This window comes from Phlebotomus papatasi, chromosome 2 (assembly GCF_024763615.1).
Source record: "Phlebotomus papatasi isolate M1 chromosome 2, Ppap_2.1, whole genome shotgun sequence".
In the NCBI taxonomy this organism is placed as follows: domain Eukaryota; kingdom Metazoa; phylum Arthropoda; class Insecta; order Diptera; family Psychodidae; genus Phlebotomus; species Phlebotomus papatasi.
In genome coordinates this window covers 66,421,574-66,448,322 of record NC_077223.1, presented here as the reverse complement: position 1 = coordinate 66,448,322, position 26,749 = coordinate 66,421,574, and the positions used below count along the sequence as shown (strand labels likewise).

The following is a 26,749-nucleotide window of genomic DNA, read 5'->3' as shown; positions in this document are numbered from 1 at the left end:
CACCTCTGATCTACATACTTATATCAGGGGCCCATCAAGTCTACCAAAAAGTGAAGCTATTTTTTCACTTTTCCTTGTAAAAAATTTACAGTTATTGCACCGCGACTTAAACAAATTTTCTCGTAGTTCTTGTATAATTTTGGCGAACATTATGAAATATGTATTTTTATAGCTTTTAATGCACGATTTCGAAATATATCATACTGATAAGTCAATTCTCTTTAGGAAAAAACTTGCCAATAGTCTTCAGTGCCTCTATGCAAAAATGTATGGAAAAATGAAATGTCGATAGGCCCCTGCTTATATTGAGTTTACGTGCTCATTTCTATTATAAATTTCATGAAAACCTAATAATGCAAAATCACATAAAAAAGACAAATCATGGCAAAATTGAGCATACAGTAGAATCTCTCAAATTCGGGCATATGGGACCGAAATGTCAGCCGAATTAGACAGAAATTCGGGCGACTAAGTTTTTGAAATGCAACGATTTTTTATTCATGTGCAGTGCATTATAGATATTGAGTTTACACATCGTAAATTGCATGAAAATCCCTCAATAATGCAAAATCACATCAAAACTAAGACAAACCATGCCAAATTTGAGCATATTTGATTCATTTGATAATTATAATCAAACTTGAAAAATGACAACAAACTTTTTTCAAATGTAACCGCTGCCCGAATTAAAAAGTAGCCCGATCTTAAAAGAGCCGAATTTGCGAGAGTCTACTGTACTTGCTTTATTTGAATCATAGTCAAACTTGAAAAATGTCAACAAACTTTTCTCAAATTCAATTGCTGCCCGAATTAAAAAGTTGTCCGATCTTAAAAGAGCCGAATCAGCGAGAGCCTACTGTATAAGAAAATTGAAGAAATAAAACGAATATTCGATAAACGGTGAGCAAAAAAAAGTGTACGGTCAGGGGCCTATCAAGCCTAATAAAAAATGAAGCTATTTTTTACTTTTCCTTTTAAAATTTTTGTATATATTGCACCGCGACTTAAACAAATTTGCCTCTAGTTCTTGTATTATTTCGGCGAACATTATGAAATATGTATTTTTAGATAGCTTTTAATGCACGATTTCGAAATATATCAGACTGATAAGTCAATTCTCTTTAGAAAAAAACTTGCCAATAGGCTTCAGTGCCTCTATGCAAAAACGTATGGAAAAATGAAATGTCAAGAGGCTCCTGGTACGGTTAATCACTCATACAGTTTTTTCTGCTCACCGTTTATATATTATTCAATTTTCTTATATTATTCTCACCTAGTGCCACCGAGTATGAGATAAGGTAATACGGTAATCGAGAACTTGCGAAAGAATTGCAATGAAAATGCGTAAATTAAGATAAAACGGTGAGGCTTTGACAGTGACGGTAAGCACTTGCACTGTCAATGTGATTCTGTCCTAAAAGAGAATCAAACCTGGGACACTTGGATCGTACAACGAGCGCTCTACTACTTAACCAATAAAGTGGCCAAAGTATTTTTTCTAAGATTTATCATGGATAAGCATTTATTTACTGTTCTACTCATTTGTAGCTTTGTGAATTTATTTGCTAGGGGAGCTAGGGGCTATGCAGGATCAGAAGATCATTGCAATGTTATAACTATGACGCAGTAATCTTTATTTTAAAAAAAAAACGCGTCGGTCGAACCGCATCTTGTACTCGAAAAAAATAAATAGTTAAATGGCAACATAATTTCAGTCCAATCTGGTCAAATATCGTCTAGCTAAATATTCTAACACGAGAATAATTGCTAAAAACAATGTTAAAAAAATTGCTGGATCTTCACGGGGAGAACAATACCTAATACTTATAATTTTCGACACCTCTAAATTGGCTGCAGCAAAATGGTAAGTATTTTGGTAAAATGGTAAGTAAAAAAATCAAAAATGGTAAGTAAAAAATGCAAATTTGGTAAGTAAAAACTCAAAATTGGTAAGTAAAACATCAAAATTGGTAAGTAAAACATCAAAATTGGTAAGTAAAAAACAAAATTGGTAAGTAAAACATCAAAATTGGTAAGTAAAAAATTGAAAATTGGTAAGTAAAAAATTAAAAATTGGTAAGTAAAAAATTAAAAATTGGTAAGTAAAATAATGAAATATGGTAAGTAAAAAACGCAAGAATAGTAAGCAAAAAATCGAAAATGGTAAGTAAATAAATCAAAATGGCAAGTAAAAAAATCTAAAATAGTAAGTAAAAAAATCAAGAATATGGTAAGAAAAAAACAGAACTGGTAAGTAAAATAATCAAAAATGATAAGTACAAAACTCAAGAATGATAAGTATAAAATCGGAAATGGTAAGTAAAAAAATCAAATTGGTAAGCAAAAAAATCTAAAATGGTAGGTAAAAAAGTCTAAATTGGTAAGTAAAAAAATCTAAAATGATAAGTAAAAAAATCAAGACTGATAAGAAAAAAAAAACAGAACTGGTAAGTAGAAAAAAACAAAAATTGTAAGTAAAAATATCTAAAATGGTAAGTAAGAAAATTTAAAATGGTAAGTAAAAAAGCAAAAATGGTAGGTAAGAAAATCAAAAAAGCTAACAGGAAATAGACGGAGACACTGAACCTTTTTTGATTTTCACAATTTTATTCTCTACCTGTGTCAGCCAGTCGAATGGTGAACATCACGGATCAATTTGTGATCAAAGTTCAAGTGCAGTGTAACAACTCCCACCTGTACGTGATTTTCCCTGCCATATTCGATACCTGATGAAGAGGACATCCATCCTCGAAACGTCGTAGAGAATAAAATTGTGAAAATCAAGAAAGGTTCAGTGTCTCCGTCTATTTCCTGCTACATTCTGTCAAACCGAAATTCTTCTCAAAAATGTTAAGTAAAAAAAATTAAATTTGGAAAGTAAAAAATTCTAAAATTTTATATACGTGTTGTTTTATATGAGTAGGTACTAAATATTATTTATTTGCGATAGGGGAGTTCAGAGTGGCAACTCTTGCCAATCTAATGATCTAATTTTAGATTTTGAACTATCCTTGTTTCAGACAGGTAATATCGTGATATTGGATAATCGAGATATAAAAAATGTCAGCCGTCTTTTACAAATGCTTATATACATCCTTCGGCTTCTGTGGACTGAGGGTAAATTCGACCACATCAAATCGGGTCTAAATTGGTGTATAAATATGTTTTGATACACTTAAGATCACGAATATGATACCCCCTCAAAATTAATACTCGTAATACTCCAAATTCCTTTCGCAGAAAAATATTTCACGCTCCTCCAAGATGAAAAATCTAGGTCTTCTCTGTAATTGTAAATTTATGCAACCACATTCTAAAGGGGTTTAATAGAAAAATTAATTTTCAAAAATTCAATGTAAGGTATGTCTAAAATTCGCGTTGATTTTTGGCAAAGGCCGTAACTCTTCCAACAATTGGCAGCGCTCTTCTCTTGATGCACCTTGACCTGGGATCTAGTCAAAAATAGATTTTCGAAATTTCGATGTTGGAAATTCAGAACGCACGCTTTTTGAATTTGCAGAAATTTTTGTATTTTAATTTATATTTTAGTACTTAGTATTTTAATACTTTTCTACTTAATGTATTCTAATCTTAAATTTAAGCTGACTCAATATATCTCGTATATTCCTACGAATTTATTTGTCTATAGTTAATCTTTTGTACTGGATTATGTAATGGATTATGAACTTTGAATGGTCTAAATGGGGGGTAATTGGGTAATGCGACACATAGCATCTTCTTCTCAATTTCTACGTTTTCCTCCAAGTGGGCTAGATGCCTGATAGACCCCGGTACACTCAGGTGAGTGATAGAAGATTGGGCAACAAACCTCAGTTGGAACTAACTAACAAGGGGTCTGGTCCTTCTAGAGCAGATGTGTGCAAGAACCGTTTGAAACTGAATAAACGTCAAATGAAACTTGTACGTCAATGGTCAAAACGCTATTTGAACAAACTTATTTTGACGTTCATTCGGTTTCAACGGTTTTTGCACACCTCTGTTCTAGAGAGTGATGATTGAAGGGCTAACAACCCTTTCCCGTAAAAGCAAGATTGTTACGAAAACTCACAAGGAGCCTTCAATAGGACGAACTTTTCGACAGCGACCTATGCTACGTTTATAGAACGAACTGACGGAGAGTCGCTAGGACTAGAGGAAGTAAGTACGAGAGACCCGGTCTCTTAAAGGGGCATTGCAGCTACCTAAGTAAGTAATGGGCGCAAATTCGATTAAATGTTGAATTTTGCAAGTAAATAATTCTGATGATCTTGATGCTTTATGAAATATCATTTTTACTTTTGTGAGCAAGGAAGGAAACTTCAAGGGTAATTTTGATGAAAAACGGTGCTCATGGACAATTCCTGAAAATTACCTATAATCCTTTCCAGTACGAGGCAAAAACAAACAAACAAAAAATAAATAAAGATTCGTTTTCGAACATGGAGGGTTTGTAAAATCACCGATCAAGAAACTATTACGAAAAAAATAAATGTTTCAATATTCTAAGTTAAGTAGTTTAACCCATACGGCATGTAGGGTGAAAGTAACGTCTATTGACACTTTAAGAACTTGTGTCAGCACCTATTGACACCCTACTCTGTACCATTTGTGATACGAAATTTGAACATCTCTGTTTATAGTAAAAGGTATATTACAGAAAAAACGTTATATTACTTATATTTTACTAGATTAATTAATTAATTTTCAACATTTTGACAAAAGTGTCAATAGGGGTTCCCTGTCGAACAGACGTTCCTCCGACCCTAGTTAGGAAATTTTAGTACCATAAGTGCGAGTGACTTAGACTTTGACACCCCCTTGTTCGTAAGGTTTTCTTTATTTCTAGAGAATAAGGGTGGTCTTTACCGATCAAACATGGTAGATTGGATCGGTAAAGATCATCCTTAAGCTCTAGAAGTAATAGAAAACTTACAAACTGGGGGGTATTAAAGTCACTCGCACTTACGGTATGTTATAGTTTGACTTTGCACTATTAGGAGAGACCGGGATAGAATTAGCCACCAAATCAAATTTTTGATTGCGTATAATTTGTACAAAAAATTTTTGTATGAGGCTGATAAATATTGCAATGAATAGTAAGGGAAGTATATATTTAGAATAAAGAATGGTTTCCTCAATATTTCTTCGAAGGCAAACTGATACCATTATCTAATACTATACGTGGCTAATTCTACCCCGGTCTCGCCTACTTTTTTAAGCTTTTCGTTAATTCCAGCACTTAAAGATTGTTTTCATTGATACGATCTATTAAATTCGACCAAAAAAAGCTCTCCGTCATTGCTAGAAATAAAAACTTGCAAAAAGCCTAGGTGCAGTCTCCTGAATCTACGGTATCAAACGAAAAAAATCATAGCACTTTCTAACTTACGTAAGCGAAGTTATAGAGTCCAAAAATTCACCGGTCTGTGTCTCCTCATCTAAATTAAAATTTTCCAAATTTTTTTTATTTCTGGGTCTGTATGGGCACTTTTAAAGTTATTTTAATAGAAATCGTAACTTTTGTGACAATTTAGCCGACTATAATATATTATTAAAATAATTAAATTTTTTATCTAGCACGTTCAATGTCAAGATCGAGAAAAGTATAGAGAATATTAATTGTATAAAAGTATTTTCGAAGTACCAAGTCAGAGGTGGATTTTATGCAATATTAATTTTGCTTAGATCGTTTGACCTTGCTCTCGATATTGAACTTCTCAGCTGTTTATTGCACTCGTAAGTACCTAATCATTCAAGTTTGCAAATTTAATTCGCGAAAAATGTCCACATCCCAGATGATCAACTTCATAGAAGTATCGCTGTTCAGGAAAAATTAAAACGATTTTTTTGTGTATTATACAATGTTTTTCTTTCTTCATCATCCTCTTTAATTAATTTTCAAGCTTTTGCTGGTTGTACAAGATCAACAATGGAAAAGTTGTATTATTAAACATGAATTGTGACTTTTTCATCAATCCTTTGGTATATAAATGTTTTTTTTTTTGTTTTATTTTCTTTTTATTAATCTTATTTGAAGAAAAATGTTTATTTGTGAACTAAAAAGTTTTATGCCTCCATCAGAGTGTGCAATAGTCTCACTTTTATTATGGCTGCGATTAAATGGTCAGTAGTTTATTAACTTTAAGCCAGTAAAAAATTAAAAATGATCAGTTAAATATAAAAAAAAATAGAAAAATTAAAAAGGCCTTGAGAATAACAAGTTTTGTCAAAAAAATTTTAAAAAAATCAGTAAGAAATAAATTTTCTGATTCAAAATACTAGTTATTTAAATTAAATTAATTAAATTAAATTAATTAAATCAAATTAATGCAATTTATTTATTTAATTTCAATTGTTATTCTGACCAATTTAATTTTTTACTAATCAATTTAATTGCATTACTGACCATTTTATTTTTACACTTTTATTATTTCCCCGCCCCTCAAGTAAAAAATATTCTAAAATCACAATATTTAAAATACAGTAAAAGTTTCAGTCAACAATTTTTCAATATTTAGAGATGTGTGTGTGTGTATTTTTCTAACTGCCAGAAAATTGTTTATTTTTTACATTTTATTTTTTTTTAATCATCTCGTGTTAAACTTACAATAAATAGTTCCTGGAAGTTTGAAGCGTTAAATCACGAAATACAGTTTTCTTTTTCAATCTTGTTTTACCTTTGACATCAAAGACAAAAATAAAAATGTCACTTAATAAATCTGACAATAGAATTAGAAAAAAATTGCTTAAAATTAGTACATCAAAACATCAACATCACAAATATTTCTTTTTAATTATTATTTTTACATACGCAAACGTAATTTGTGCTTTATCAATATTTTCATTTCATTTTCCTCGTGAATCTTTTCACTTATTTTTTTTTAATCTTCATTAGCTAGATGTAAAAATGTTAACATTCGTATTTTCCCCTTTTTAATTATTTTTTTCCTTCATTTGAAAATTTTCACACCTTTTTTTCATCTCCAAAATCATTCATTTGCTAACGTTATTAAGTGGTTTGGTTTATGCTTCTGGTGGATTCATTTTGGGTAGGAGTTATGTGAATTTTATAAGAATTTTTATATTCTCCCTTAAATGCTTTTTGAGATGTGAGGTTATGTTAGATTTAACGAAGAACGACACACAGCTCTCTCCGATCCGGCTGACGGAGGGACAAAATGACATTTGGGTTTTTTGAATTTTGTTAACGGTTTTTCTATTTTGCGCTGTGTGAATTTATTTTCTGTAAAAAAAGCAACAGAATTTTCTTCGATGGTGCGCTTATGTTTCATTTTGTACCACAATTAAGCATCAAATGCTTTGAAAAAGTGACAATTTTTCAATTCATGCTCGATAAGCTGCATGTTTCGTGAAAAACGTTTTGAAGTTATCAACCGTCAGTGGTTGACAGCTGTCAGTCGGATATATCGAAGTGCCGTGTATCGGAGAGAGCTGTGTAGAACAGGACATTTGAGTTAAGAAAAAAAATGTTAAAAATTCACATTTAGATTGATTTTTACCAACAGTTTTGTAATATACGAGACAAATAAAACCATTTGATAGGTTCCTATTCGATAAAATTATTCTATTTGATAAAAATCAATTATAGATTTCGTTATTATCGTAATAATAATTTTAAAAGTAGTAATTTTAAGGGTTTTATACCTTTTCCAAATAAACTGCTAACACTTCCTTTATATTTCAATTTCAAAATTACAATTTCTTATAGAGATTTTAATGTACTTTTCGAATCCGGTTTATCTTGACTATATTTTGAAGGTTTCCCACATTTTAATATTTTCTAAACCCTTAATTGCATAATTTAGTGCAGGGATTTAAAAAAAAATCAAAGATCGGTTTCGAAAGCCAAAGAAATACATTTTTATTTCACGTTCTTTCCGTGTAATGGCTGAAATAATTTCTGTTCGAAATTTGAAGTGTTTCAAGTGTCAGTCCTCATTTTGTTATTAGGAAAAAAACCAAAGCAATGATGAGCCTAATGTTCTTGTTCCATTATAATTCCTCTCATAATCACTGATTGAGTAATTCTTTAGTTCTTAAAGTATTGCGCTAAGATTGAACTTTCTGCGAAAATTTAATTTGACATTTCGAAATTGAGTTTCAATTTTTCGAGCATCAGTTATATTTTGTGCAAATAGATTTATATTTGCATTTTATTCTGTTGGAAAATTAAACTCCAACTGTAAATGTAAATATTTATTCTAAAGTGGTTTCCATATAAGTGGTTTTCCGTATCAAATTGTATTTTATTTATCTTGTCCCATTTGTCCCAAAGAAATTCGGAGTAACATTTGACGGTCAATCTAACCTCATTTTATGGTTTTTGATGGCAAAGTGGCAAAAACAAATAATTATGTGACTTATTTTTAGCTTCCTCGAAATAAAAAAAGGACAGAAAATGCAAAAAAGCAAAGACGTCTTTTTCAAATATTACAAGAAAATGAGATATTTTAGATGACAGACTATTAAGGTGATAAAAACGGTCAGAAAGCATTTTTGATACTAATTGGCAGTTAATTGAAAAACTGAGATTTTACACTCATCATTATTAAATTTCTTTATAATCACTGAGTAAAAAAATCAGAAAAAAATCAACCGAAGACCTCTCAAATCGGGAAGGTTATGACACAACGAGAGAAATGTGGTACCGTCGTTGCGGGTGACTTTGCACGTTTTTTCGCTGTTTTTCAACTTTGCCCTCTAAAAGTGGATGGGGGTTTTTGAGTAAAATTATTTGTATTCAGTTGTTAATGAATGGATTTTGTGCCACTAGCATTAATTTTATAAAATTTTACTATGTTTAAAAAAATCAAGAAAAAAGGCTTGCACTGGGGATAAGGTGCGGGTGACTTTGCACTTTTTAATAAATACTAAAAAATCAACAATTTCTGATAATAGACGACAATGAAGATCTTCACATCTAAGGGTAAGATGCACGAGATCTACAAGATGACATGATCGCCATCTTGATTTGACGTTTCTGTCCGCCATTTTGAATAACTGTCAAAATCTAAAACCGGTTCGATTGGGTTGAAATTTTAGTATGTCGTAGCTGATATCAAGACCTTTTCAGAACGTATCTATGTTCCGGTCTACGTCAAGTATTTACCTTGATACAGAGGCTCAAAGTTTAAAAATTTGAAATATTCATATTTTGGCGATCTTTATTTTCTAATCCTGAATTTTAAAACCTAAACGAAATGCATCAGTTACCATTAGAAATGGTTGAGGCTTTTATTTTATATATTTATTTACTCTTACATAATTAAAAAAAATAAATGAAAAGTGCATTTATTTATTTTTTTATTTTTTCATCTTTGCAAAAGTTTTTCATATCTTCAAATAATATGCTGTTATAAAGAAAAACATTACTTTTCTTTTTGTTTGTTATTTAGATCTCATCGCCTAAAGATAATACTGCCTTCTTTGTGATGGTTTCGATAAAAGAAGCTCTCCGTAGTTCTGTATTAATGAAAATGTCAAAATTTTGAACTTAGAGCCCCAGTATCCAGACAATCGCTTGACCTAGGTCGGATTTTATATATGTTCTGAAAAGGTCTTGACATCAGCCAGAACATACTAAAATTTCAGCTCAATCGGATAAGTTTTTTGTTTTGACAGTTATTCAAAATGGCGGACAGAATTGTCAAATCAAGATGGCGACCACACCATCTTGTAGATCTCGGTCATTTTATCTTAAGTTATGAAAAAAATTGGATAATTTTTGGCCAAATACTTCTATAATAAAGCTTAAGAAAGTCCATTATATGCAATTTTATAATATAAATCATGCGTTCTTAGGAAGACTAAAGTGAAAAAAAGGAATTTACTAAAAATAATGAACAAAATCGAAGTGGATTATTCTAGCCAGATAAATTTAGAATAGATTTGGGCAATTTACTTCTCTGAAATCGATTTTGGAATTGCATCTTCAGATAACTTTTTCGCGGAGTCGTTTTTTGACAAAATATCTATACTAGGATTTCATTAACTATTACTGAAACTACAAGAATCCTTTTGAGGATCATTGTACCTTACTTGGTACTTAACATATCCCTATATACTTTGACATGGTAGACCGGATCGGCGAAGACCATCAATAAGTGCTAGAATTGTTCAAACTCTCACGAACAGCAGAGTGCAAAGTCACCCCCCGAGTGCAAAGTCACCCGCAACGACGGTATATATAATAAATTTTCTTAATTTTTCGCGATAATTTAGTTTCTAAATTCGAAAATGAATCTTAATTCTTCGAACATTGACAAAATTTCGTGCAAATTGAAATTTATTTTTCTTTAACAGTGACAATTTCTTTATAATCAAACTAAAGATGTTAGTTCACCCCAGATTTGAATCTCAAATAGTAGCTTGGCTATTAAGTGAATGGAACTTACAGTAGACTCTCTCTCAATTGGGCATTTGGGGCAAAATGTCATCCGGTTTATCGATAGATTTGGACGTCAAAGCCTTTGTAAATTCCACAAAAAGCGCTCAATTATAAAGAATCACGATAAAATAGGAAGAACTACAGCGAATTTGAGTAAATTAGTTTCATAATTAAACGTGAAAATTGTCAACAAAATTTGTCGCCCGATTGAAAAAGAGCCGATTCAGTGAGAGTCTACTGTATTTTGGAATAAGAGAAGACTTTGAAAAAACATCAAACTCTAATAAATTATATTTTATCTCTCAAACAAATATGTAAGCAATAAATTGGTGCATATTCAGAGAATAATTAACTTTCTTCGATTGGTTTGAATGGTTCTTAAAGGTTATGTTCAACATAACCTCACAATGCGGAATGTATTTTGAGCCAAATAAGAAAATCATATCCATACCCTGGTATCTAATTGTTATTACTGTGTAATGCTATATTGTGCTTTTAATGTTGTTAATTTAATAAAGTTTAATTTATTCAGTAAATGACCTAGATTTAACCCTCAAAACTTGGAGTAAACAATACCTAGAACTTATAAATATTGATTATCAAAAAATCATAAAATTAATGACAAATTATATTTACGAAATTCAAGTTTGTTTATATTTTTTTTGCGAACCAAGTCTGACCCTTCCCCTCTGAATTAATCAAAGTATAAGAGTTTACATAATTAAAAGCACAAAATAAGTGAATTTGTCTTCTAGATAATTGAAGTTACAGTGCCCGCTTTCTAATCCTGATCGCCGTTATCCGGACAAGTTTTCGACGGTTACATTTAAAATATTTTTGAGGTTATGCATGCATGCTTGTTCAGCAATAAAAATGAACTATCCTGTGATGTTTTTGTTTAATAAATGAAGTATAATAGAATAGACTTCGCGGACTTCTCCAATTATGTCTTTTTAGTCTTCTTTAAAAGTTTTATTCTAATTCTATAGAAAAATTTTGTATTATATTTTCGAGACGTTGAACAAATTCAAAAAATCCATCCGGATCATGAAGCGGACATCTGTCATTTTGTCTCCCAATCATCCGGATTACAAAGCGGGCACTGTAGCTTCAAAAGTGACTTTTTGAGGTTAGATAGAACAATACTGCAGAATTTTAAAATAAAACCTACAAACCAAATAGGAAATGAAGCTCTAAATGTCTAAATGCTTTAGTTAGAGGTTAGGATTTATAACTTATTAATGAAAACTGGAACTTAAACTAGTAATAAAAACATTCAAGCTTTATTATTTGTCTCTCAAATAATCAAATTTAAAAAAAAATACGACATTTTTGTAATATCGGATCAAACATAACCTCACATGTCATTTAAGCGTCTTGGCTAAATAAGGAAAAAGGGATATTGATAACTCGTTTTTTTTATCTAAGATGTGGAAAATGTTTTTTTTTTCTGTGAAAAGGTGAAGGAATGCTGAAGAATGTTAGTGGTCTTAGTTGGAAAAATGCAAATAGATAGTAACGCTTTGTCACAATTCCACGTAAAAGGTAAGCAACAAAGGATCCAAACAATATTGTCTTATATCTTGATTCAGTATATAAGGTTATTTTTTCTAAAGAAAAATAAGAGAGGTTAAGTAGGAGGGTCAAAAACAATGTTTTGCGCCATCGAAGTCTTCATTTTCTTCTTTTTTCCAAGTTTTGAAGCGTTGTTTTCTTTTCTGTGATTTGCACACACGTTGGGCGCGTGTTAAGGGAAATAAATACGAAATAAATGCAGGATCATTTAGCACACAACGGATTCATTATCATGACATTTATCATGAATATGCAATCCCCAATGTTTGAAATTCAGTCACTGTCCGACCGATGTTTTTTCCGCCATGTTTTTTTTTGTCCGCAGAAATTGTTTTTGTTTATTCTCACCCATTAATTATGTTCTCAAAGTTGCCAACACGGCAGCAAGTTAATTATGTAAAATTTCAAAATGTATTTGATTTTTAGTTACTTTGAAAAATTCCTTAAGGTTTTTTTGCTTTTTCTTTCTTTCTTTCGAGATGAAGACAATAGAAGCTGAAAAATATTTTGGATAGAGATTATCACGAGTTGGATAATTAGGTTTTGGGATAAGAATAGCACACGTGGCTTAATTATATCAAATGATGCTTAAATATTTAAAGAGGAATTCCATTTATCCAAGATTGCTTTTAATATTGAAGAATTGCAACAAATGCAATGTCCAATTTGAAATTGATCATTAATCGTGTGTCAAAACTTTTTCTATATCTATTCAGAAAGATGCATTATGCTGGATGAATAGCAATAAATAAATGAATGAAGAGTGAAAGAATAACATTTGGGTCCCATTTAGATGATTATGGCATTACAGAGAAAGTTTTTTCTACATTTTGTAAAAGATTCTGTTTTTCTTGTTGAAGGAAGAGAAATTCTTATACAATTATTTTCTCTCTTCAAGAGAGAAGGAAACTCCAATTTTCTTTTTTTTTCATCCTATCATCAAGTACATATTTCAACAAATACATATATTATATTTATATGGGGGTGTATATAAATATATATTATAGAAGAGTTAACGATTTTTTTCAACGATAGACTATTTTTTCACAAGAATCAATAAAGGTTTTGACCTTCTTACTACTTTCATTCTCTCAGCTCCAGGAGATAAATTCTTTTAATGATTTTCTTTTCTCAATTAGTTTTCCACATTCTCTTTTTTTATCTTTTTTTTTAATGATATAAGGAAGAATAGCATTAAATTGACAATAGATTAAGTTTTCATTATTATTTTAAATATCATTTTATTATTCTCTTTTTTTCATGTTTAAAATGTTTTGCAATTGATTATTTATTTTTTATATTTTCTTGATGTTGGTAAATATTACGTGTTAAGAGCATCTTACAAGTATTAAGTTTCTGTTGAGTTTGGAACGCAGAAAATTTAAATAAATTCGTTTTAAAAGATATTTATTTTGCTGCATAAATTTTACTTTCTATAAGAACTTTCCTTTTTGCGTACAAGAAGACATTGTTTTCCTACATAAAAAGCCCCGCCCACAAAAAAAATTTAAAGTCACGCCCCTTTTAAGGCTATGGTAAACTAAAAGCTTTTAGTTTCTAATTTTCAATATTTATAAGGAATGTACTACATCGTCTGCGCAGTGAATACTTGTTGATATTTTAATTTAGATGGCGATGTAAAGTACCTTGCCGAGAAAAAATAGGACACACCTATTTCGGGGGGTCAAATATGATCCACCCTTCCAAAAGGTTTATTTCGATCTTTCTATGAAGGATCATATTGACCTTTTACAAAGGTGTCAAATTTTGATCCTTTGAAAGGTTCACTTTGACGACCCTTTTCAAAAGGATCACCAGCAGAAAACACTCAAAGTACGCGAAATTTCTGTGGATTTTTTTTTCAGTATTTCTGAAATATTTTATTTTCATGGAAATAATAATTATAATTTTCATAATTTTTGACAAATGTAGAGATGGTAATAATAAAATATATGAAAAATAATTTATGATGGTTTTCGTTACGTTGAAATGTCAATTTATTTAATTCAATGTGTCATAGATGGCGGGTATAATGGAAAGTGAAAAAGAAAAAAAAAAGACCGTCAAAGGTAGCAGTTTCTGACAAATAAAAACGCAATTATGCGAATAAATTCAATAAATAGTGCATAATTTCGCGGTTTTATTACTATTTGTGTAGTGATTATGTGCAGGAAGTATCTCAGCAAAAATCAGTGAGTGAAGTCAAAGTGATTTAAAATTCTGTCACTATGAAGGATCCTTTCAAAGGGTCACTTTTCCGTTTCAAGTGAAGATTTTACACAACAATTTCTTATAAAATTTGTGCAGTAGTGCTCAATAATTACTTGTAACACCTTGATTACACCCAAGCGAACGAAATGCTTTCATTTTCCGATATAATATTGTTTTTCTTTCATTGGAAAATTGATGTGAAAAATTGCAAAATTTTCATCATTGCAAAAAATCAATTTGACCCATTTTAAAGTCTCTGTTGTGATCTTTTTGAAAGTGTTAAAAATTTTCAGAAAAATTTTCCACGCAATTTTCTCGCAAATTAATGTTTTTTTTGAGTAAAATATTGTGCTTCACACAAGCGCAATTTCTAAGGAAAGACAATGAAAAGTTACTCGCTGATTTTCGTTTTTGAATGATCTTTTAAAGAATGATCAATTTCACCCATTTTCTTTCAAGAAATTGACTCTTTCAGGCAATAAGCCTTTTAGAAGGATCCCAAGTAACCCTTTTTATTTTTACCAGTGAGTAATGCCAAAGGTACACATTAGCAAAAAAGTGAACCAACTATACAGGCTGGTACGAGATCGAGTTTCGACATAAAAGTGGTACTTCAGCCGATACAAATATTCACTGTCACTGATCCAAAACACACACTGAGCTAGGCGGCTGCGATATAGTAGCGGCACTGTATGCGCATGAAGAGCTATGATATGAAGAAGCTACTCGTATCGGGGGATAAGATAAAGTGAGTGGAAGAGCATAATTCCGACTTCAGACTGAACGTTTAGCCAAAAAAGGATAATTTACCCTTGATATCCAATCCTAATGGCTCCGGCACACCTTACAGATCAGGAAAATTTCATAAAGTCGAAATTCGATTTTTTTTCTTTCTCACGCGCTTTGCACATGACTATCTCATTCTTCCGCACTCTTCTTCTTCTTCTTTTATATATCACAACAAATTCAGTATAGCTCAGTCGAATTTGGAGCGCAAAAGAATGAGACATATGTTTAAAACGCGTGACAAAGAAAGAGATGTGAATTTTGATTTCACGAAATTATTCTGATCTAAAAGCCGTCCCGAAGCCATAAACAATAATTTCCTAAAAAAAACTTTCCTGATAAGTAATTAGACGAGTTCAGCTAAGTGGCTAAGCCTTAAGTCTGAAACCCGTATAAGGGACCCAATTGTGGCCTGGATGCATCAGTAATCCTAAATGGAGAACTGACCCTTGGCAAAAGCTTATCTTAGCTTGAAAGCTGGCAACATCAAAATCCTACTAAAAAAAAAGTTCGGACAATAGGGCTGTCAAGTATGTTAAAATTGTACTCTAGCCTCAGTAGCTAAAGCAATTTACACACAAGAAGCATTCTCTTAAAAAACGACGGATTTGTTAATTCATTCAACACCAATGAGAAATCCAAACAAATAAACGGATCTCGATAGAAAATAACAAGGTTAGACAATTAATGATTTCATTAATTAATTAACTGGATAAACTTATTATGACGTTTAATCGGTTTTAAAAGTTTCTTGCTCACTCCTGTCGTATATATGTTCTTTTTTGGATTTTCGGGTCTTTAATTGTTTTAGAATCAAAGAAATATGTTCTAGCCGGGTTTCTATAAATGTATTTCTTTTTATTCTGAATCTTGAGGAAATGTAAATCATACTTTCATGTATGTTCAATTAAGGAGATAAGTTGACTGCTCGCAATTATTCCCAAAAACAAGTCCTCTGGTAATTATTTCGAAAACGTAATGTCTTTAGTTTTATAAAAATAGAACTGAACCTTGAATATCAATCAGACTGCATTTGACCCCGGATAAGACGAGTGAAGTTTTTATGGAGTATCTTTAACATCGGTTTATTTAATTATAATCGCTAATTTAAGAGATCACTTTTAGTGGCGCTTAAGTCGATAAAACTGTTTTTAACATCTTGTTATACATCTCGAAAAAAAACGAATAGAAAATTCGATCGTTACGAACCATGAAATCTTTAAAAAGAAATAATCTTTCCCTGATTTGTTAATTTTGTCGGATGTTTTCCAGGGTTAAAGCTCACATAAATTAAAATGTCAAATACCCAGGATCTTTTGACCGTTTTTCATCTTATCAAGCGCAAATTAAAAGCTCTGCAAGATGATCGTACAAGAAGTCCTTAGTGAATGCTTGAGTAAGAAGGCCTGTGACCCTTCAGAATATTCTGCTGGAAAAAAAACACAGCAGTTTCGGATAACGAAAACAAAGGACAAGGTCCCGGGGTCAAGGGCTCCAGAGTGCCGGAAAGGCTTTAGATTGACATCAGGTTTAACAATCCTGCCACCATAAGATTTCCCAGAAAAGCTATACAAGCCATTATTAGGGCGTCGACTTCGGGGCAGACCTAGGACAAGGTGTCTGAATCAAAGGTCTTGCCTTGGATCGGCCTTGGGATTGACCGTGAATATCTTTCTAAAGTGGCGGAAGATCGAAAAGCGTGGGCTGTTAACCTTGATTGGTTGAAAATTATGATGATGATTTTGTTATCCCCTAAAATTTACACCTTCCACCCCCAGGGACCAATTTTTTCCAACATATCCTTGCTATCTGTTTGACTGTCATCAGACGACCTAGAGTCCTAGAGCCTAAACGGCCTCAGGACCGTTAATATGCCCCTCATTTTTCCCCTACTTCTCCCGTTCCTAACCCAAAACGTGCTTTTTAGGATTGCTTGATAAAACGATGCGTGATCTTTTTCATTTTTAAATGTTTTAAAGGTTACTTAGGTGAATATTTCGTCCATACGAAAATACCGTTGAACTATTCTTAATAACGAGTTTTCAAAGTGAAAGGCTAAAAAACCTCTTGAGACCGCATTTCTCAACCGAATGGTATTATATTTAGACTCGTTGGAAAGGTCTTGGAATTTCTGATAAAACTGAACCAGTTCCAATCGGTTATGAACCGGTACATAACCGATAACCAATTTTTATTCGAAATTCAATTATATTACTCCCGAGGTGTAGTTTGAGCAGTTTTGAGTGATTTATGAATAGATTCAAATCGATAGTAAACCGGTAATGAACCGGTTATGAACCGATAATTAATTTTCGTCCCAAAATCAATTCTATTACACTTAAAACTATTTTGAGGGATCGTTTGAGTGATTTATGAATCGGTTTAAGTAAGTTATGAAACGGTAATCGGTAAATGATGCGAGAGTATTTTTGAGGTACGGAACCCGAGTCACGAATTGGAGAATTTCACAAAGCATGGGATACTTTGGCATCCCTTTTAATGTACCAAGCAGAAAGGGTATCAATGACCATTCTATTATTCTTGTTCAAAAAAAAACTAATAATATACTTAAAAATCTCACTTTCGCTCAGTTTTGAAGAGAACAAGGTTCTTCCTTGATTTCGTCTTAGAGTAAGTGTACCAAATTCCGGACAGCTTGCAATTCCGGCCACATTTTTATTCGTCAAATTTCCATTATTTTTTTAGTTTTTGCATACTCTAAACTCTAGAGATTATACAATGCAAAAAATAACAAAAAACATATCGTTTCGACGAGCAAGATGATCTGAAAAAGGCAATGGAAGAATTCCGGAAGGGCCAGGAACTATGAGAATGAAGGTGGCCGGAATAGGCCACCAATGCTATATCTACATTTTTATTCATTTTAAAATGTATTAAGAATGATTTTAGAGAAAATAAAGACGATAAACTGTCTACAAGGTTCCAAGCAACACTCCTTATAAAAAAGTTAAACTTGTTAAAAGTATAAACTTGAAACTTTTGCTCTTGCATGCAACTATGCCGAAATTTGGCACACTTACCCTATTAGATTTTTAGTTTTATGCAAAAAATGTTACTTGACAGCAAACTCGAATGAAATCAACGAGTTTTACTTCTAATTCAAGCTTTCAAACATTTCAATTTAATTCAGAAGTCTCATCTACTCCATAAATGTTTAAAAAAGAAGTGCTTCCTGGAAAGCAGAGGGCGTGGCCTAATTTTCATTGGTACATTTGAGTCATTGTGAATGTGATTTCCTACTAGGAAGAAGTTATAGATACAAACCCAAGCGAAATTAGAAATATATTACTCTTAGTTAACCATTATGTTCTTAGAGAGCTTGATCTAAAATTCTAAATGGGCGTGGCTTAAAAAATATATCAAATAATATGTTCCAAAAATACTAATATTAGAAAAAAGTTCCAAGAAAGTAAAGATGTGCAGATTTTGTATCGCTCCCTTTATAAATAGTTTATGATTTTATTTTCATAGAAATTACGCTTAGGAGTAAGTGACTATTGTTTGACTAGAATAAGTATAAACACTTGATTTGTTGCGGAATGTCTCTTAAGAAAAAAAAGCTTTGATAAAAAAGCGATTATGATTCTTTTGATTCAATCCTCTTGTCATAAATGCCATGAAAGAAGACAGAAAGAATTGTTTTATTATCTAAAATTGATAAAATGGAAGAGATTATATGAAAATTGCAATTTTTAGATAACATCATTTTGTCTCTTATTATTTTAGATTTAGAAGATATCTTTTGGATAATATATTCCTTGTGCTTGCTTTTCTCTTCTCTCATTCTCTCTCTCTCTTTCTAGAAGTACAAATGCTATTGAGTTTGAAAAAAAACTATCAAGTCTCATTAAAAAGGGAAATTTATGATTATCATCGAGAAGTGTCTGAAACCGATGTCATAAATATAAAAATCTAGGAAAGAAATGGTCTACAACATTTAAAAGATTTTTTTTTGTTTATCATGGAGAGATTTAAAGATGGGGAAGTTTGGATAAAGGTGGGATAGGGAAGAAATCTTTTGACAGAAATCACCCATATAAACAGTACTTAAAATTTAAACATTTAAATTGCATACAAACATTTTTTCAATATCTTTTTTTTTTTGGTAATATTACATTCTCTTATTATTCTCCACAATAATTTATTTATTAATTTTTTTCGTCTTATTTGCCTTTTCATTTTCTTTTATTATTTCTTATTTTTTATACAAATAAAAGCCACGAATTCCTTAGTGCACCTTCATTTTTGAAGTGCTTTTTATCCTTATTTTCATTCTTTTATTTATTTATTTTTTTAACTATATCAAAAAATCATGCTTCTGTTTTTTCTAAATACCTTTACTGATTTTGCTGAGTTGCTGTATTTTGCTGAAAATTTGGTGGTTTGTAGAACATGTGAACAAATTGTGAAAGACTATGAACAGTTCCAGGACCTTTGCCCTGCGTCATACAAATAAAATCATCCAAACTGTGAGATGTTCCTGCAATAAAAATTCAATGTTTTTCTTTCAAACTAAATTCTCAGAAATATTCTACACTCAAAAAATTCACCATTCGTTGCTATAGGCGGATAAGGTGGAGGTGGCTTTATCCAAGTATTGTCAGGTCGACGCATATGACGACGATCTGATGCAAATTCAGCCAAATATTCCTCAGCCGGAATCACACGAAATACTCTAACGAGAGCCAAAAAAAACAACAGAAGATTTCACTTCCTGAATCTTTGAAAAAATACTTATTTGAATTGTGAATTTGGTGCTGAGGGAAGGTGTGGATAATGGAGAGGAACCATGAGAGAAACATAAGGGTTATCGAAAAAATTCGTAGCTATCCAATAAAATATTCTGACCAATTCGAAAATCTGACCCAATATCGTCCAAATACACCGCCCGTCAAATTATAATTCTACCTGCCGATTTTACTCTGAGGTTTTTTGAATTTTAACGGTATATTCCAGTGTATTCAGAGAAAATCTGTAGATTTTCTGCTGAATTTCTGCTAGAAAATCTGTAGATTTTCAGCAGAATTTCTGCAGAAAATCTACAGATTTTCGGTAGAATTTCTGCCGAGAAAATCGGCATAGTGTCCATTACTTCACAAAAATATTGTTGATTTATGTAGAAACTGTATGAGTTATAAAGAAAATGGTATGCTCTGCTTAACAAGCATTACCGATTAAACATTTTAAATGAGTAAAAAGATGCGAGCAAAAATACTAATTTTTTAAAAATCGCCCATGGAATGATACAAAAACACGAAATTTAGGTCGATACTCTGCTTAAAGTTTTCACTTCACTTTTCTCTACTTGTAACACGGCGTCGCAGAATTCTTTATTTTATATAAACACCGTGATATCACAAAAAATAACTCTATTGAATTTTGCAAACTTCAGTGAAAAATTTTTCCATCTCTTCTGACACATCTTGTTTGGAAAGTCTGGAATGTAGAAAAAATCTACAGAAAATCGGCAGAATATCTACAGAAATTCGTCAGAGATTCGTCAGAAAATCTGCCGAAATATTCTGACGAATTTTGTCCCAAGCCCAAATAAAATTCGTAAGAATATCTACAGAATTATCTGCAGATATTCTGTAGAGGTGTAGATTTTCTCTACAGAAATCTTAAAGATATCTGCAGATATTATTTGACGGGCGATAAATTCTGAGTGTCATCGGAGTTTCTTCCATAAAGGAAAAAAAGATATTCAAAGATCGGTTTAAAATTTTTAAATCTCGTTTTGTCCGCGTGGTAGCCGAAGTGTTTCTTATTCTAATTTCGAAGTACCTTGAAACCCCATAGCAAAAGAAAACGGAATAGGAATAACATGCGAAAAATTCCTCGGAATTTTCCAGTATTTTTCCTTGAAAAAATCCATAGAAATTTCCCATAATAGGTTCCAAGGAAAAACCCATGGATTTATACTGGAATTTGTCTGTGGAATACATCCATGGAAATGTTCGTGGAATTTATGTGGATTTTTCCACCTAAATAAAATGGAGAAAAATGAATCTGTCACATGCACCTCGTGATTTTACTTCCGAATATTAAAGAAATGGCAAAGATCACGGGGATTTTAATAAGTTTTACTGAACCAACGATAACGAATTACCACTTTAGATAATAAAAAATTATTTTATAAAAAAAAAATATTTTTTCCTAAAATTAGATATTAAAAAACATAAAAAATAGTTTTATCTTAGGTTGCTGACCTATTTAATGTAATCACTTCACTATTATCTACACGAAACGCAGTGTCGCATAATTAATTATATTATAATTGCCACATGAATCACTAAAAATATTTGCGAAAGTTTTGGAAACAAATTATCCATGTTATCGCAACACCATTTTATTTGTTCGACATTGGAGAAAAATAGTGGAAAAAAACCATGGAAAACCCTATGGAAAGATAGTGGAAATTTCCATAGGATTTCTCCAGCTTATCCTGCGGACGATTCACACTTGATTTTCCATATAAATGTTCCGTGGAGCTCCGCGGAATTTAACACTGGAATTCCAGTAGATCCTACTTGAAATTCCATGGAGAGCTATGATTCCAATGGAATTTCCGACTCCAAATTCCATGGAAAACTTCCTGGAACTTTAGTGTCAAATACCGCGGATTATTGCAATTTGGACGCTAGTTTTCCACTGGAATTTCCGTGGAATTTTGCTATGGGGAAGTCATCATGTGTTATAGCCTCTACACACTAGTAGAAATTTCTTTAAATAATGCCTTTTTAAAGAAAATTTCCCCTATCCTTATAGGCAGAAACGTCAGATTTTTTAAAAAAAAAGGCAATTTTTGACGAAAATTACTTCTATTGTGTAAACGCCATTAGACACACTCTTACCTTCACAAGTAGAGCTTGAAAAAATCGATGATCTATTTAAAAAGTTAAAAGAGAGACATTCTTTTCTTGATAATTATGCAATGTGGCTGAAGTAGATCCTGTTCGAATTTCGAAGTACTCAAGTGTCAAAATGTGTAGATCTTCACTTTGTTGTGAGCAAAAACACAAGGAAAAGACGATTATTATGCCTGTCCCATTTTTATTTAATGACTTTATAATCACTGGGGTAACTATTTTGCGAGTTCTTTAGTGTGATGCTTCATAACTTTATCCCACCTTGTGCGAAAATTTTGTATGAAAATTCGAAACTGAGTTTGAATGTTTCGAACATCAACGAGTTTTTGTGCAAATAGAATTCCATTTACCTTTTATCCAAGACACTATTGGAGAATCAAATTCTGCTTGGGTTTGCACCCACTTAAAACAATCAAAATTAGGATCATATTACATTCCCAGCAGTTTCTGACTAATCCGTCTCTTGGGTTAAGCCGACAAACGGCTTAGTTAGTGCGAAACTGATGGAAATATAATCTGATCATAATATTGATTATAATTACGTTAAGCCGTCTCGGCTTAAGTCGCAAGTGTGTCTAGGGCATTAGACTTTTTACTAATATTCTTGTCTTATGACAATTCCCTTCGCAATCACATGGTAAATCTATTAAAAGCTTTTTATTGTAGTAATTTTAATACATTTTTACAATCTTGTGCGAATTTTTAATATTATTAAAATTCGAAATTCTGATTGAATTTATCGAAAATCAACGAAAAATTGAAAAATGTTCAAATTGAAAACCATTAATCTTTTAGCCGAGACACTTTTGAAGAATCAAACTCTGGTTGTTAGCAACTCGATTTAGGGATTTCGAATTAATTTCGTTAATGCAAAGAAGTCTTGCTCATTGGGTTTTTAAGTTTTACCAAGATTCTTAACGATTTTATTGGGAATCTCAGTGGAAAAAATAGGCAAGATCGTAGGATCTTGAACGGATGAGATGTCTGACTGTGAGTTCAGTTGAAATTTCGCCACAAAAAAAATAGGGAAACTGATTACAGAGCGTATATAAGGGAAGAGCACCAGTGATCGGCAGTGTTCCTCGGATCGTCAGGTTAATATTGTAATGTAGCATCAAATAAAATAAATATTTAAAAATTATTAGCTACTTTTTACCATTTAATTCTCACAAGAATGCAGTGCATTAGCTCAGATTTAATTTATAAAACCAGTTTTTTCGTGAGACACCTGATTAAATTCATGACGGTCCGAGGTACAGAGTACATATTTGCAATTAGACCTATTTTTTATTAATTTATTGTAAAAATTTAAAATGCAAATGCACAGAAAGTTAAATGGATCATTACTAAACAGATTAGCATGCACAAAAATACCAAACAGTGTTTTGAAGCTTATATTTTCAACTAAATATCGAGCATGTCTCTTAACATTCCGATCCGTGGTACTCTTCCCTTATATGGTTCATATAACCAAAATATTCTGAAATCAAAAAATCAAGATCAAGTTATCAAATCTGTCAAATGCCTTAGAACCTTAATATCTAAGACACAAACCGTATGGATTTCAAGATTTCCAATTCTTGAACCAACATTTCAGTATTTCAAAGCATTTTCAAGTTTCTTAATTTCTTGAAATAATTCCAAAGACCTCTCTAAGGCGCTAATATTTGACAGCTTGAAATTTTGATCTTGATCAGAGAATTCAGGCGATTGTATCTCAATAAACATAAATTGTAATGTAACTATTTCGAGTAAATGACAAGCTTAAATGGAAGCTTTAATACTATTTTCCTTATTCAACTCTAATATGAAAATATTCAGCTTTAAAAGCGAAACTTTTCAAATTGTTCCTATATTAAAAGTCCAAAAACCTCAGATAGGTTCTTGGAATTATTTCATGAAATCAAGAAATTTGATGATGTCTTGAATAATAGAAATGTTGATTTTAGAATTGGAAATGATGAAATCGACTTGGTTTGTGTTTTGGATTTAAGATTTCAAGACATTTGGCATATTTTTCATTTTGATTTTTTGCTTTTAGTAGAATTCCAAAATTTTGAAATTTTCTAGACCTTGATTTTCATTTTGCTATCAGAATAGAAGCTAATATTATTATTTTCGAGATTGTTCGTTAAATGAATGTAAGGCATCAATGAAATTACGCCTTCACTGAGAGATATCCGAAAAAGTTAAAATAACATTGCGGAAATGTTTATTTTTTACACTGCAGTATTGATCCGAAATCGGTGTAAATACTATGCTTTTTAGGTGTATTAGGGGTTAAAGTTACCCTTTTTCATGTTAATTTTACCCTCGAAAAGGTGTAAAATTAACATTAAAAATGTTAATATATTTTTACACCTAAAAAGTGTTAAAGTTATGAGGAACAAAAGTTAATCGCATTCCCATTTTTTTCTCAGTGTTTGAATTGAAGTGATTGTCAGACGTTAAGCCTCTAGTTCTGCTAAATTCAAAACATTTATACATATAAATCTAAGAACAAACTTTTCTTTTCAATTAACAAGCTACGAAAGATTTTAGGTACTGAGAAAGTTTATAGTTTAAGTCAAAAAAAAATTAAATTGATATTTAGTGACTATTAAGCCAAATGTATTTAACTTTTTTTTTAAATTTCTTACACCCATTTACCGAATTGTTATATTGACATTTTTTCAAGGAATAAAAATGAAGTATTTTAAACTCCCAAACATTAACACAGCGCCACCGTATTAAAAAATATGTTTCACGAGTTCTTCCACAAACCCAGGACATAAAATGCTAGTACGACGATTTTGTATGACTTTGGTCTGGGCACAAAATCCAAGTCAAATGACATTGTTAAAGGAAATTCACATAAAAACATGGAAAAAAATGCGCACGAAGAAAAATGTAATGAAATTCATTCCAACTTGAAATAAAGTAAAAAAGAAAATATTTCCATAAAAGTTTTTCACAGTTGCTAATTGAGTTGACATGCTGTTGATTGAAAGAGAAAATTTTATTAATATAATTAAGAAAATGTTTCCAAGTCTGAAGAATTCTCTTTTGCAAATTTCATTAATAAATACACTATATACACCGAGAAAAATGTGGATGGTAAAATTTACCATCCTCCATACAAAATTCTAATGGCCGGATAGTAAAAAAGTCACCCAGCAAACGCGATATTAAATTGGACTGTCAAAAATTGTAGAATCTATTGCATGGATAGTAAATTCTAATAGCCGGATGGTAAATTCTAACATCCCCGGATATTAGATTTTACTAGCCGGATGGTACATTTTACTGGCAGGATAGTAAATTTTACTAGCCGGATATTAGAATGAAAAATGTCGGAAAAATTTATTTTTCCTTATTTTCAATGATTTTTGGCCATTGTTTGAGGGCTTGGGGCCCTTCTTGGATGATATTCTCTGTATTTCAAGCCATTTTGGTGCGTGAAAATTGACGACTTCGCCGAGATTTGAACACGCGACCTTTGTGATGACAGTCCAGCATCTTCCAGCTGCGCCACGAATTGCTATAATGTATTCAAAGCATATCGGGAACCGTTGCATCGGCACCCACGATATTCCAAAATGACATTCTAACAGCAGGATGGCAAATTTTACTGGCTTGGATAGTAATTTCAATCCAAATTACTATCCTCCGTTAAAATTTACTGTCTTCCAGTAAAATTTTGACATGTAATATGCGGCCAGTAAAATTTACTTCCCGGATATTAGAATCTAAGAGAGGTTAAGGTAAAATCTAAATGAGGATAGTAGATTTTACCATCCGGCTATTAGAATTTACTATCCATAGGATAGTAAATTTTAAAATGTCAAGATGGTAGATTCTAAAGGAAAGTTTCTATGGAGGATGGCATTTTCTACTATCTTTTGAGATAGTAGAATTTAAAGACACGATTTGTAGAAAATACCATCCAAATTTTTCTCGGTGTAGGAATAAATGAAAATTCTTCTGTGTCCCATTTAAAACTCTCAAAAGTAAAGGAAATTCTTCTAATAAATTTTTCGAAAAAATAAATTCATAGAAAATTCTATGTAACTTTTTTCTCAATTTTTTTTCCTCAATAAAAATATAGGCCAAATATTTTCCTTTGTTGAAATTTTCATTATATATTTCCTCAAAAAGCCTTTTTTTGTTGGAATTTCAATTTATTGGTCGAAAAATTTACCTCACTCCTCTTCTTTCTCTATCAATTTCTCTTGGTTTATTTCTCAATGAAGAAGCCTCAGACGCAGGCAAAATTATATAATACACAAATATGCAATTGTTAAAGAATACTCTCACTTTATCTTTTTTGTGCATTAAATCATTTGTCAGTAAATTGCTTCCTCCTGGCATTGTCTGTGCATTTGTAATTGCAAATATGACAATAATATAGAAGCACAACAGGGTGAACCGGGTGAACATAATAACAATTCTCTTTGTTGGGAAAAATCAATGCACCAATTCAAAGAGTAAATCCCTCAGTTTGATTCCGAATTTTGCAACTGCCAAATGTGAATACACATTTTAAATTTTATTGCTTTAAACAATAAAATCGCAATTTAAAACATTTTATAGGTTTCGTGGTTAATGGATTATTTTCCAGACCGAAAATTAACTCGTTTAGGACAGTTGAATTATGAAAACAATTATACAATGGATTGTAAATATTATAAACCATTTTATTTGGGAAAATTCAATGATACTAAACTGCCAAGGGGATATATTACATATAAGATAAGTGAAAATATCGTAGGAACAAATTAAAATTGCAACGATTGATTTAGATATCGCACGCAACTAATGCAACTAATCTAACTGAGTATTAACTATTAACTCATTCGGATAGTGTACTAGAATACTGGAGAGGTTTAATTATTAAAAG

The 26,749-nt window shown here is 31.5% G+C and overlaps 1 protein-coding gene across 1 annotated transcript in view; it reads right to left on the bottom strand.

Moving 5' to 3' along the window:
* The window catches only part of LOC129803900 (mid1-interacting protein 1-like), a 79,018-nt gene that overhangs the window by 35,704 nt on the left and 16,565 nt on the right, over positions 1-26,749 (bottom strand). The gene's annotated exons all lie outside the window — the stretch shown is intronic.